A 14,070-nucleotide genomic window follows, 5' to 3' on the forward strand; every position below is an offset into this window, starting at 1 on the left:
TATCAACTAACTTTAACAAAGATTAATTAATACTGCAACAAATTAATTAGTTAATATTTAATGCATTAACTGACTAATGGGACCTTATTGTAAAGTCTTTATTACCTTTTACATTTCTTCTCTTTCATGAATTGCATTGTATTTCTTTTTTTCCTGTTTAGATGATGCTGTAAATGATAGACTGGTTTATGATGTTAATTCATCTATGATGAACCTGGCAGGTTCAGGTGTGACAACTTACCCCACTAGTATTGGGCAATAACTGTTTAAATATAAAAAAAAAATAAAAAAAATGTAAGACAAGAAATTGAAGTTTAAGACTTCCGGTTAATTTTTTAAGATGTCCGGCCTAGGATAATGGATATCTTCACCCTTTTATTAAAATATTATTAAAAATAAATTTGAAGATTTTGTGTAGTTGTGCTTTGAGTCAATTGTTTTATTTGTGATAACGCAATAAAACATGCCAAATTGTGCCGACATAATTTTTGGCCAGGCTGTCATACAAAGAAATTATGAACATGCAAAAACAAGAGAGAACCAATAATAAATATTTTGTGTTTTTTCCTTCCCTCATATTTAAAATATATATTTTTTAAATTAAATATTTTCTTCCTATTTAGTCATTAAAAAACTGAGCATCCCCTCCGGACACCACTGTTGGCCAGTACTGTACACTGAGAGTGTGATTTGAGGATGTGATTGCAGGTTTTGTGAAGCGTGCAGGACGATCAGTGATAACACACACTGACAGAGCCCACTTAATGGACCCTGAGCCTGTTGTCAGGTTGACCTCAGCTTAAAAAACAGGAGGCAAAAGACAAGAATGCTTTATTTCCGTTCCAGTGCTCGAGTCTAAACAAAAAACTGTGAGCTGCAGAACAAATGTAGGGCCAAATCATTTTCCAGACGAGCCAATTACAGACTTTACACTGATCAACTCTAGGATTTTCGGACAAACCCCAGTAGGTCTCTCTCTAGTAGTGGGATTTTTCTTATAAAAGAGGCTTTTGGGCCATCTGGGCATCAGTGAAAGGCCTCTAATGCCAAACTACACATGCAGAACAGGAAGTCACAGCATTTCTGCGGATATCAAATTGATTCATTATTGTATTGTTTACATTTTTTATCCAAAGCAACTAACATTGCATTTAAGATACACATGTTGTAATATCAGTTCAGCTCATGCATTCTTAAAATGCATTTTTAAATTGTACATTTAATCATTGTATTTACCAACTGAATTATGTTTGGTCTTTCTTTTGCATAATGCATTTCTTCTTTCTTTCTTTCTTTTTTTTTTTTTTTTTTTTTTTTGTTGCATTGCATAAATAGTTGACAAAGGTAATTCTGTAGTTTTATTATGTTTTTCAGGTTTTGCATGTTATTTTACAATAATTGTTTTCACACAAGCAATGATCTGACCTGTGTAACTGAGGAACGGCGTCTGGACGTGACGCGTGAGTCCGACCTGTTATATTTACCCTGTAAACTTGAACTTTGACCTGAACCTGTGTCTTTCTTTAGCGAGTGACCTATATGTATCCTGTATTAACTGCATGTGAAAATCGAGTTTCATGTCATTTTGTTCATGCATGTTACTTATCTAGCTGTAGTTCAGGAGTTTTCAAGGATGTCTTTAGTCTTTATTTGTACAATTATGCATTTGGGAGATGCTTTTATTCAAAGCCGCTTAAATTGCATTGAAGATTTACATTTTATTAGTTCATGCATTTCCTGGGAATCAAACCCGCATGACCTTGGTGTTGTTGGGCTACTGTTAATGTAAAACTGCATGATAAAACCATGCCAACCGTTGAAATTAGCATGAAAGATGATAAATTGGGTTGCAAACTGTCATGTTTAATGTAAAATCTCACTGTATTTGAAGTGACCAGAATTCTGTTTGATTTAACACATATTGAGATGCAATAATTTTGCATCTCAAGTAAATGCATTTTGATTTAAGAATTTTTACATATTTGAGAAAACTGAGGTGTAGTATTATAACTTCCTTAGATTGAAGCTTACTTCAATGTGTGTGTGTGTGTGTGTGTGTGTGTGTGTGTGTGTGTGTGTGTGTGTGTGTGTGTGTGTGTGTGTACGTGTGTGCATGTGTGTGTGTGTGTGTGTGTGTTGTGTGTGTGACCCTTTAGGACATTAAAATGTATTTTTAATTTATTAATTTTACAACAGATTCAATTAATCATGTAGAATTGAAGACTGCATCTCATATGCACTTCAACCAATATCTTGTTTTTTTTATTTTCCAACAGTATAATGTTATACGCTCACATATTTTCTCCAATATTTAATTATCTGTCAGCGTTAACATCGGAAATCACAGCGGCAAACGTGATTGATAGTTGGCTTAGCTAACTGAGTGAAGAGGCTAATAATCATTTTATCACGTTAAAATATTAAGGCTGCCCTTCTTTGCTTGTTTCCTCATTATCCTAATTGAGAGCAAATTAGCTAAGAGGTGCAGTGTAGCTATCAAGCTCCTTAGTTTTATCAGAAGACAATTTAAGCCTCGCAGATCCTATTAGTGACAAAGCAGATAACGCTTGAAGGAGCTGTGTCAGCTTACCATAGGACAGGGGGAATGGAAAGAAGGAAAGAAAGAAGGATAGATAGATAGATAGATAGAAAGATAGATAGATAGATAGATAGATAGATAGATAGATAGATAGATAGATAGATAGATAGATAGATAGATAGATAGATAGAACAACAGATAGAACGACAGAACGATAGAACGATAGAACGATAGATAGATGATAGATAGATAGATAGATAGATAGATAGATAGATAGATAGATAGATAGAACGATAGATAGATATAGAACGACAGAACGATAGATAGATAGATAGATAGATAGATAGATAGATAGATAGATAGATAGAACGATAGATAGATATAGAACGACAGAACGATAGATAGATAGATAGATAGATAGATAGATAGATAGATAGATAGATAGATAGATAGATAGATAGATAGATAGATAGATAGATAGATAGAGATAAAGAGAGAACGATAGATATAGAGATAGAGATAGAACGATAGATAGATAGAACGAGCGATAGATAGAACGAGAGATAGAACGATAGATAGATAGATAGAACAATAGATATATAGAGATAGAGATAGAACGATAGAACGATAGAACGATAGATAGATAGATAGATAGATAGATAGATAGATAGATAGATAGATAGATAGATAGATAGATAGATAGATAGAGATAAAGAGAGAACGATAGATATAGAGATAGAGATAGAGATAGAACGATAGATAGATAGAACGATAGATAGAACGAGAGATAGAACGATAGATAGATAGATAGAACAATAGATATATAGAGATGGAGATAGAACGATAGAACGATAGATAGATAGATAGATAGATAGATAGATAGATAGATAGATAGATAGAGATAGATAGATAGATAGATATAGATAGATAGATAGATAGAACGAGAGATAGAACGATAGAACGATAGATAGATAGATAGATAGATAGATAGATAGATAGATAGATAGATAGATAGATAGATAGATAGATAGAACGAGAGATAGAACGATAGATAGATAGATAGATAGATAGATAGATAGATAGATAGATAGATAGATAGATAGATAGATAGATAGAGTATCTAATGTATCTTGAGTTAAGAATGTTTAGATTATTGTACAGGAAAACATGACAAAAACACTTGAGTAAGAATCATTTTTTGCAGTGTGGATGCAACTCGCTAATGTAACATACTTTTTGAAATGTTGCATAATATGTGTTTCACATACTAAATAAAATAGCAGTATACAGTAGACAGTGTACAGTAAGTGTTTCACTCCACACACAGGCGATGTCTCAGTTTTACAGTACACCTGTAGATCTGCATCAGCATGACGAGTGTGTTTGCTTTTGTTGATCAGACACAAGGACAAGAATGAGAGCAGGGAAACTAATCCTGTTATTCCTGAAAATCAAATTAAACCAAGAGCCAACTCATGCCATGAATTTAAATCACACGCATGCTTTTGATGATTTATGTTTTATTTTGCGTGGGTATTTCCCGTCGAGTAGCTTTGTTAATGCCTGCCAAATGGATTTTGTGTGTGTATTTTAGGTTGTTGATGACGTCAAATCCCAATAAGACACTGACATGCTTTGGTGTTACAGTAGGATTAATCTACCGCTTAGTCTTTATGTGCTAATTAACTCCGCCTACTCCATCCTTCCATACACCCACTGCTCTCCGAGATTACATCAGCTCGTTTCATCAATGAAAGTGACAGCGGGGGCACATTTTAAAATACAGTATTTCTTGTTGGATACATTTACTCATTTAAAGGGGTATTTCACCGCTGGAAAGATGAATGTGTATTTAAATTGGGTCATTTATGTAGTAGAAATGTGAAATTATTTTAGAAGTTGGTGCCTTCTAGACTGAGAAAAGCCAGAAAATGTATTTTTGGCTCATGTGGATGAAAGACTACAACTCCCAGAATGCACTTGCTTCACTGCCCTACGAGGACACTCCCAAGCCACGCCTCCCGGTTACAGAGGGCAGTATCGGGAGAAATGATACAGCTAGGCTACTAGTCGACTGGAAACTGAAAAGATGGCGTTTTATGGTGAGATCCCCCTATGGGCGGGTTGAAGACATGCGGGACGAGCTCCTCCTACTGGCTGGAGTCTCTCGCCTCTGGACAAAAGAGCCTCTGATGAGCTAAATGGCGATTTTTGCGTCATCTGAGGGGTTTTTCCAGACACACAATACAGAAATCTCTCGTCTCAGAGGGACATGAGGGAGGGAAGCACGGTCACTCCAAAATACTACCGGGTTTCTACTGATACAAAGCTGAATGCTAATCAGTGAAGTATCCCTTTAACAGACACTTTAAATGGGGCTATATGTAAGAGTTTCCATGTATTACTCTTTTATTGCCAATGTGTGAACAACTTGTAATGAAAGGTAAAGCTGTAACTTTTGGCGCTCTAGCTGTTAAAGGAGTAGTTCACTTTAAAATGAAAATTAGCCCATGATGTACTCGCCCCCAAGCCATCCTAGGTGTATATGACTTTCTTCTTTCAGACAAATACAATCAGAGTTATATTAATAAACACCCTGACGCTTCCGAGCTTTATAATGGCAGTGAATTGCAACCATCAGTTTGAAGATCATAAAAGTGCATCTATCCATCATAAAAGTGAATCTATCCATCATAAAAGTTCTCCACACGGCTCCGAGGGGTTAATAAAGGCCTTCTGAAGCAAAACGATGAGTTTGTGTAAGAAAAATATCCATATTTAACATGTTATAAAGGAACATTCTACCTTAATAAACACAGCAGAACTGCATGTGTCTTGCTGACACAGGTCTAAAATAGTCTAAACACTTATTATAGGTGTTCCGTAGTGATTCAGGACAAGACAAAAAACACGGTTTTGAAAACGGAGTCATGATGTACTCGTTTATTATATAAGGTTTGTACATTTTGAACACGAGACATTCCCTGACTTCTGAAAGCCTGTAGACTGATGCTGAATTCGGAGCAGCATACTAGCATAATAGGCTACTATTATAATTTCTTCCATAAAAAGATATGGTAAAAGTAGTAAGAGTAGCCTATTTACAAGTATGCGGCTCCGAATTCAGCATGTTTTTTTGTGAAGTAGGCTAGCCGCTAAGTTGGGACGTTTTTGCCGGGAAAATCAAAAGGATGTGACGGTTACGCGCGCTCCCGAGAGACTTCCTTTCTTTCTATGACACATGCAATTAATACAGTTCAGGATAATGCCGAAAGTGCTGTAATGGCAATGTGTCCTCCAAAGAAAATGTATTAATTCAAACTAGAGTCTTGCATAGCCAGAACTATACTAGTTACTAGTTCTGGCTATGTAAGACTAGAGTCTAGTATATTCAACTATCATAACAGTGTAATTTTAATTACCTCAACTGTCGACATGATGTTGGTGAATCGCAGAGCTGGTGTAAACATATCCACATCGATATGATCATGCTTTCTGGACTGCTGCTTTATTCTCACCGCTGTTTATTTTGTTATTGAGAGGCACGTAGGCTATAGTATATATTCATCTAAAAGTCACAGTGTCAACGGCGTCTGGATGTTCGATTATCCCTGCAAAGGTATTTCAACTTCTTTTTACTTCTAAGCAAAGAACGAAAAATAACTTTGCCTTTAGTAGCCTATATCGGGCCATTAAATCATGTTCAGTCTCTTGTACGTTATATGTGCACGAGTGTGAGCACGAGCATTAAAGGGGTCATCGGATGCCATTTTCCACAAGTTGGTATGACTCCTGAGTGTCTTATTCATGTCAAGTTTGTAACATACTTTGGTTAAAATTCCTCAATGGTTGTGTAAAACGGAGTCAATGGATTGTTTTTCATTGTATGGTGGTTGTGTCCACACACTGCAAAGATACATTTATGCAAACACCATATAAAAGTGAATTTTGCATCCGATGACCACTTTAAGTTTCTGGCTGCAATTCACTTAACGGCCAGCGGTGTCGCTAATAACAAGAGTTTCTGAATTCTACTCCTTTAGCTCCTCTTTATCCAATGCAAATAATCTGGTGCATTCGCAAATGTGTCTCATTGTAGAAGTAAATGAGACACGAATAAACAAAGCGAACAATCTGTTGCATTCACATAAATTTATTATTATGGAAGTAATGGTTGTGAACATTTTATAGTTACCATAATATTTGCATGATGCCCCGAGGTACTTAAATGAAAAGCATGGTATTAGCATCACCCTGTTGTCCAAAAAAACATGGTAATACCTTATTCTTCATGTTCAAACATACTTTTTGCTGAAGCCTTTCTTTCGATGGTTAATGATCTTCTCACATGAATGATTTGGAGCAGCTGGTAGCTATATTTCATACAAAAAACAAAAAAAGTATTTTTCTGTAGAAGCACACAGCTAATTAAGCATCTCTTGTCTATTCACAGAACTAATGCTTTATCTATAGGAAGTTTATAAAGCAATGCTAAGTAAGCAATCCAGCATCTATGGTTATCTATTCTTAGGCTGTGTTGTGATTGCAGATGCATAAATACACATTGCATAATTTACATTTTAATGCGAACCATTCCTTTATTTTTTAAAAGTTTTTATAATTGCAGTCATAAGTTTACATATGTACACCTCGCAGAATCTGCAAATTGTTAATACGTTTAAACAAAATAAGAGGGATCATAAAAATTCCATGTTGTTTTAATTAATTCTGCCTTGAATAATCTCACATTTCACACAACAGATGTTTACATATAGTCAACAAGACAAAATAACTGAATTTACACAAAGTTTACATGTGCTTGATTCTTAAAGAAGACCTATTATGCCCTTTTACAAAGTCTTGATGTTGTTTTTGGCTCTACTAGAACAGGTTTTCATTACTGAATGTTGATTATCGTCAGTAACGCTCTGTTTAGTTCCTGTCTCTATGAAGCCCCTCCTTCTGAAAAGCACACTGTGCTCTGATTGGTCGGCTGGAGCAGTGTGTTGTGATTGGTCAAGCTCTTCGAGTGTGTTTGGGAAATGTCCCGCCCCTTTTCATATCTGTCAGTTTCAACACACTACTAACTAACTAACTCAACCAGGCACTGCCCTTTATTTTTAAACTTTCTAAATACAATCAGTCCCTCCAGTTTTTCGCGATTCCGCGATCGCTGAATTCAACGCAAAATCAACAAATTGTCGCATTTTTTTGCGATCCTGCATAATTCCTAATTTAACCGCAAAATAATCACAAAAATGAAAAAGACCTCACAAAACATTAAATTATAATCACCCAATTGAAATATCTCTAGTTTAATTAAAGTTTCAATGCATTTTACGTGGATACAGATGTTGCGCACGCGTGATGTCTGTGAGCGGTCTGTCAGAAACATGGCGAAAGAAAATTAGTCTCACCTGCCCTCTCACATAAGCGCCAAGGAGCGGGCTAAGCAATATCCTGATATATTGCACGAGAGCATGCACGAGAGTGGGGGTAAATTGTTTTGTGTTGACCGAGTGACTACCTGACTGCAGTGTGTGTGTGTGTGTGTGTGTGTGCGTGCGTGTGCGTGTGTGTGACTGACTGCGTGTCACCGCCTGTCAGCGTAAATTCTCTTTATAGCGCTTGAACAAATACACATAGCAACAATTACTTCAAAATATTCATCTTGGCGAGTATTTACGTAAAACTATCAGTAATAACTGATTGGGACGTTTGTCATTACTGTAGTAGGTCTTAAAGTGACAGTAACCTAATTTACCTGCTGTTGTCAGTGTTGTTAATGTTAATCAAGCAACAACAATAGGCTACAGCACAATTTAAAAAAAACGTAAATTATCCTCTGTTTGTAACTGTATCCTTGTATTTATTTGTCCTGTTTTGTTTCTTTTTGTTATTTGTTCCTTTGTTCTTATTTCATTACTGAGTGTTTACTTGATTATTTAAATCATTTCTTGGATGTTCCTGGTTGGGCCCATAGGTTGTTTCAAAAGTTAATTTGATGAGAATTTGATTAGACCAAAATAAACAAGCTTTATGCATTTTGTTTGTGATCTGTGTCATGTATGACTATTGTACATCTGACATAATACTTTTATGGTAAATGTGATGTCCTAATTATAAAATATAAAAATCGCAAATTTTTTCACAAATTTCTGGAAATTACCACCACAAAATCAGTCATTTTGATCGCAAAAATCACACAAAAAAATCGTGAAATCCTGGAGGGACTGTACAATGTTTAGGGTGAAGTTAGTCTCAGCCTCAGACTGATTTTTCAATCCACGGGCTGTTGCCTGAACGTCTGATGCATATGGCACACTTTTCTGGAGTTTCGAAGTCGTGATCGGTTGAATTCTACAGGATGTCCGGGAGTATGGAGGTAGATTTGTGTCTTTATTATTCAATCAAAAAAAAGGTTGCTTCAATCAAAAAATATATTTTCAATCAAAAAAACCCGTTTCAATCAAAGAAAAAAAGTGTTTGAATGCAAAAATATATTTGAGACTCAAAAAAATGCATTTGAACACTATTTTTTTTTGCTTGAAAATGTTTTTTTTGATAGAAGTGAAGGTTTTTTTGTTTGAAGCAACTTTTTTGATTGAAGTATTGTTGTTTTGTGTTTGGGCCATATTATGGGTAGGACATTTGTGTCTTTATAATTCAATCAAAAAAGAAGTTGCTTCAAACAAACAAAACATATTTTCAATAAAAAAATCACTTCAATCAAAAAATAAACCTTTTCAATCATAGAAAAAATGTTTTTGAATGCAAAAAAATATTTGAGATTCAAAAAATTGCACTTGAACACTTTTTTTTTGATTGAAAATGTTTTCTTTGATTGAAGTAATCTTTTTTGTGTTTGGACCATGTTATGGGTAGGACATTTGTGTCTTAATTATTCAATCCCAAAAAAGTTGCTTCAATCAAAAAAAAAACATTTTCAATCAAAAAAAAATAATTTCAATCAAAGAAAAAACTGTTTAAATGCAAAAAAAAAAAAAATCATTTGAAGTGTTTTTTTTTTATTGAACTTTCTTTTTTTTTGAATGAAGTGAAAAAAGTTTTGAAGTCGTTTTTTTTTTAAATCATTTTGACACAAACGTACCGCAGTGGGGGCGGGTGCTTCCCCATTGGTCAGACATGCTTGAGTGACAAGTGTCTACACCAACGACGTCTTTCTGACAAGCAAGTCATGGTCGCCACTCGCCAGCGAGCCAGGAAGCAGTGGTGGAGTTGTTGGTAAGTAGATAAAACCGTATTAAAATGATTGGTGTCACGTTATTAGCCTACTCTGTTTGATATTTCGATTAAACATACAGCTTGCTAACTTAGCTCACGTTGACTAATTTGTGTGATGGTGTTAGATATCTGACGCCTCATATTGTCAGGCAGGCTAGCAGGGTGCGCTAACGGCTAATTGAATTGTTTATTTCACTTAAGTAACGTTACAGAGGCTTGCTATGTGCTAGTGCTATATTGTGTTATAATACGTAACGTCATTAGTGGTCAAACAACAGTCCACAGGCCAACTGTTGCCCACAGCGCTGCCTGTTTAGCAGCAACAGGTCATGCAGAGCCTGAGTCTATCTTCTCACACAGCCCACAGGATTACAGCTATTTGACCGTCCCGCTCTCTCTCTCGCTCACGGGTAGTGGTCTCCCCACCATCACAGTCAAATGCTCGCAGACACAGAGGCAGATGCTGTTATTTTGAGAGCGGGGCTTACATATGCCGTCCCGTACGGAAAATAATGTTGCATACCACCGCTGTGGGCAACAGTTGGCCTGTGGACTGTTGTTTGACCACTAATGACGTTACGTATTATAACACAATATAGCACTAGCACATAGCAAGCCTCTGTAACGTTACTTAAGTGAAATAAACAATTCAATTAGCCGTTAGCGCACCCTGCTAGCCTGCCTGACAATATGAGGCGTCAGATATCTAACACCATCACACAAATTAGTCAACGTGAGCTAAGTTAGCAAGCTGTATGTTTAATCGAAATATCAAACAGAGTAGGCTAATAACGTGACACCAATCATTTTAATACGGTTTTATCTACTTACCAACAACTCCACCACTGCTTCCTGGCTCGCTGGCGAGTGGCGACCATGACTTGCTTGTCAGAAAGACGTCGTTGGTGTAGACACTTGTCACTCAAGCATGTCTGACCAATGGGGAAGCACCCGCCCCCACTGCGGTACGTTTGTGTCAAAATGATTTAAAAAAAAAACGACTTCAAAACTTTTTTCACTTCATTCAAAAAAAAAGAAAGTTCAATAAAAAAAAACACTTCAAATGATTTTTTTTTTTTTTGCATTTAAACAGTTTTTTCTTTGATTGAAATTATTTTTTTTTGATTGAAAATGTTTTTTTTTTGATTGAAGCAACTTTTTTGGGATTGAATAATTAAGACACAAATGTCCTACCCATAACATGGTCCAAACACAAAAAAGATTACTTCAATCAAAGAAAACATTTTCAATCAAAAAAAAAGTGTTCAAGTGCAATTTTTTGAATCTCAAATATTTTTTTGCATTCAAAAACATTTTTTCTATGATTGAAAAGGTTTATTTTTTGATTGAAGTGATTTTTTTATTGAAAATATGTTTTGTTTGTTTGAAGCAACTTCTTTTTTGATTGAATTATAAAGACACAAATGTCCTACCCATAATATGGCCCAAACACAAAACAACAATACTTCAATCAAAAAAGTTGCTTCAAACAAAAAAACCTTCACTTCTATCAAAAAAAACATTTTCAAGCAAAAAAAAATAGTGTTCAAATGCATTTTTTTGAGTCTCAAATATATTTTTGCATTCAAACACTTTTTTTCTTTGATTGAAACGGGTTTTTTTGATTGAAAATATATTTTTTGATTGAAGCAACCTTTTTTTTGATTGAATAATAAAGACACAAATCTACCTCCATACGGGAGACGTGTGTGTCGCCAGAGAATGTCTAATAAGGGGAGAACTTCCACTCTCAGTAAACTTGCGGCTTCTGAACTGGTTGCAGTTCCACTCTGGCTCCACATGAGGGCGCTCACAGGACGAGTGCAGAATGAATGGAGGTCTATGGCGCTATACCCCTCAAAATACACTTTTCTCAGGATATAATTTTTTGTCTAGTAATTTGAAAGGAGATGCAAAGAAATTAAACATTGCTAGGTGTTATAGTTTTTAGAGTCACTTATTTGCTTTAAAAAGTCTTTTTAAATGTCAATGACATCATACACATCGTACGACCAGAGATACTGCTTTACGGCAATCCTTCAGTCACTTTGGTGCTTTCGCACTCTGCACTTTCTTTTCTCTCGAGGCATCGACAACACAGCTGACACAGGCAAATACACGTGTTAGAAGAGTTTTTGTTTTGTTGTTTTAAAAGACCACGCCGAAAATACACACACACACACACACAATGCCATCAAACGGTATCTCTGGTCGTAATCAGTCCTTCACTGACCAATCAGCGTTCATTAGCAGAATGCTAGCGTGTTATGGGCAACAACAACTCAACCTGTAAGAAATCGAAAGGACATAAGTACTCGTTTATTCAACTTTCGACCTATAACCCATGTTGAACTTGCAAAACCTACAATCAAATCTGAGATTTCTCAACGGCAATCGGGTGAAAGAGACAAATTTAGCCATCTAGCTCCATAGACTCCTATTCATTCTGCACTCATGGGCGATCGCCCCCAGTGGAGCTCTGGTGGAACTACAACCACAATTCGGTACAATAGGACTTAATAGGGAGTGGCCAGGCTCTCCGTAGACGGGCTCTGGTGTCGCGTTCTTTATCGGTCCGCCTGGAAACAAATGTCGTGATGCCAAACTCCCTCGTGAAAGAGGAAAGCCGTTGTGTTTACAACTGTGACAATGAGCGCTTACCAGGATCAACTAAACGCTGGATTTTCACAAGTATGTGAAGTTTGAGGCTCCATTGCTGCAGTAAACTTGCACACCGTTCTTGAATGAATAATTTAATAGATGCATGCTTGTGTGTTATTCTAGGGACATCGACATTATATTGTCACGCCCCTAAACATGATGCGGAACAAAACGAACTGTGATTGGTTGCGTTACATGTCAATCAAACGGTCCTTGGCCAAGAAAATCTGCGATAGAGTCCAGCAGACCTTCTGCCGTCAGTCTGGCTACGTGAGACCTGTACTTATTGTTTTCTTCTGTAGCTTCTGAAGGGCAATGCTAAGTGAAACCAATAAGATCTCTAAGCAAAATAAATAAGTGAACCCTTTGACTGCAGCCATAGGTGATGGTTTAATTAGTGTTGCTTTTGTAATGAAGGTTAATTAGCTGATGGTGTTGTCCCAGTTTTCCCTTCTTCACATTGAGATTGTCGTCAGCCTGTCATGGTTACTTCATTACAGGGTTAATGTTTGCTGTCAGGCTTGGAATTAGGTAAAGGTTAAGTCTGGAAACAATGGTTAACCATAACATAACATGAGGAATCAAAAATGTAAGTGACATTTTGCTCTCCACTCAATCAAGATTTAATAAATAGATTTATGTAGAATATAAAAAAGTGCTGAACAGTCATTCTGGATGAGCTCTTAATGGGGATAATAAGACTGGTCAGACAGTTTAATAATGCTTTAAATCTTATTTACATGTGCATCTTTATGCATATGAGACAAACAAGGATTGATGAACTCAAATGCATATTACAAAACTGTAATCAGAAACTGAATTAAACATACAATATTTATAGTGTTGTTAATCTTCAGAATTGTAAATGTAGTAATACTTCACAATAAAAAGTTAATGCATTAGCTAACATGAACTAACATTTATTAACCTTTGTTGATGTTACTACAAATGTTCATGTTCATGTTAGTTCACAGTACATTTACTAATATTAACAGCTTATAATAACTTTTGATCTTAAAAAAAATATTAGTAAATGTTGAAATTAACTAAGATTAATAAATGCTGTAGAAGTATTGTTCACTGTTAGTTCATGTTAATTAAGTTGACTAATTTGAACACATAAAACCTTATTGTAAAATGTTACCCAAGATGCAACACTCTCTTGGTCAAATGTTTTTATGGAAAGATGGCAAAAGCTTTATTTTAAATTCATGCTTACAATAACATAATACAATAAAGCATATTAAATTAAACTGACTAGAAACATAAAGTAACAAACAATAGATAAGACATAAGATAAATATATATATATATTAAAAAAAACAATTCCCAAAGAAATTATGGATTTTATCGAATCAATATGTTATGAGGAAATAAGACATTTTGTTGAAACAATTTTTGCATTTTTTGTCATGAAAATTAACCTTATTATTATTCTTATCTTCTCTTTTTTTGTAATGTGGAAAAAAATCATATAGGCTTGGCCTATTATTTATGTAAAGTATAGCATGTTCACTGATTTTAATGTTTAATTCAGATGAAGAAATGTTATTCTAAGATGCCCTAATGATTGATCGTGAGCTTATTGTTCCACAGCTTTGTAATGCAGGGCATGATCCTTCAAC

General features: G+C 35.5%; 2 protein-coding genes across 2 annotated transcripts in view; one reads left to right on the plus strand and one right to left on the minus strand.

Moving 5' to 3' along the window:
• Positions 1-14,070, plus strand: part of atcayb (ATCAY kinesin light chain interacting caytaxin b) — a 146,206-nt gene that overhangs the window by 46,332 nt on the left and 85,804 nt on the right. The window lies entirely within an intron of this gene.
• cplx4c (complexin 4c) overlaps positions 13,624-14,070 on the minus strand; it is a 15,420-nt gene continuing 14,973 nt past the window's right edge. Inside the window, exon 3 of the mRNA XM_079876906.1 lies at positions 13,624-14,070. This exon is cut by the window's right edge and continues 1,279 nt beyond it. The gene's annotated coding sequence lies outside the window, so the exon portion shown is untranslated.

This window comes from Squalius cephalus, assembly GCF_949319135.1.
Source record: "Squalius cephalus genome assembly, chromosome: 7".
Taxonomy (NCBI): domain Eukaryota; kingdom Metazoa; phylum Chordata; class Actinopteri; order Cypriniformes; family Leuciscidae; genus Squalius; species Squalius cephalus.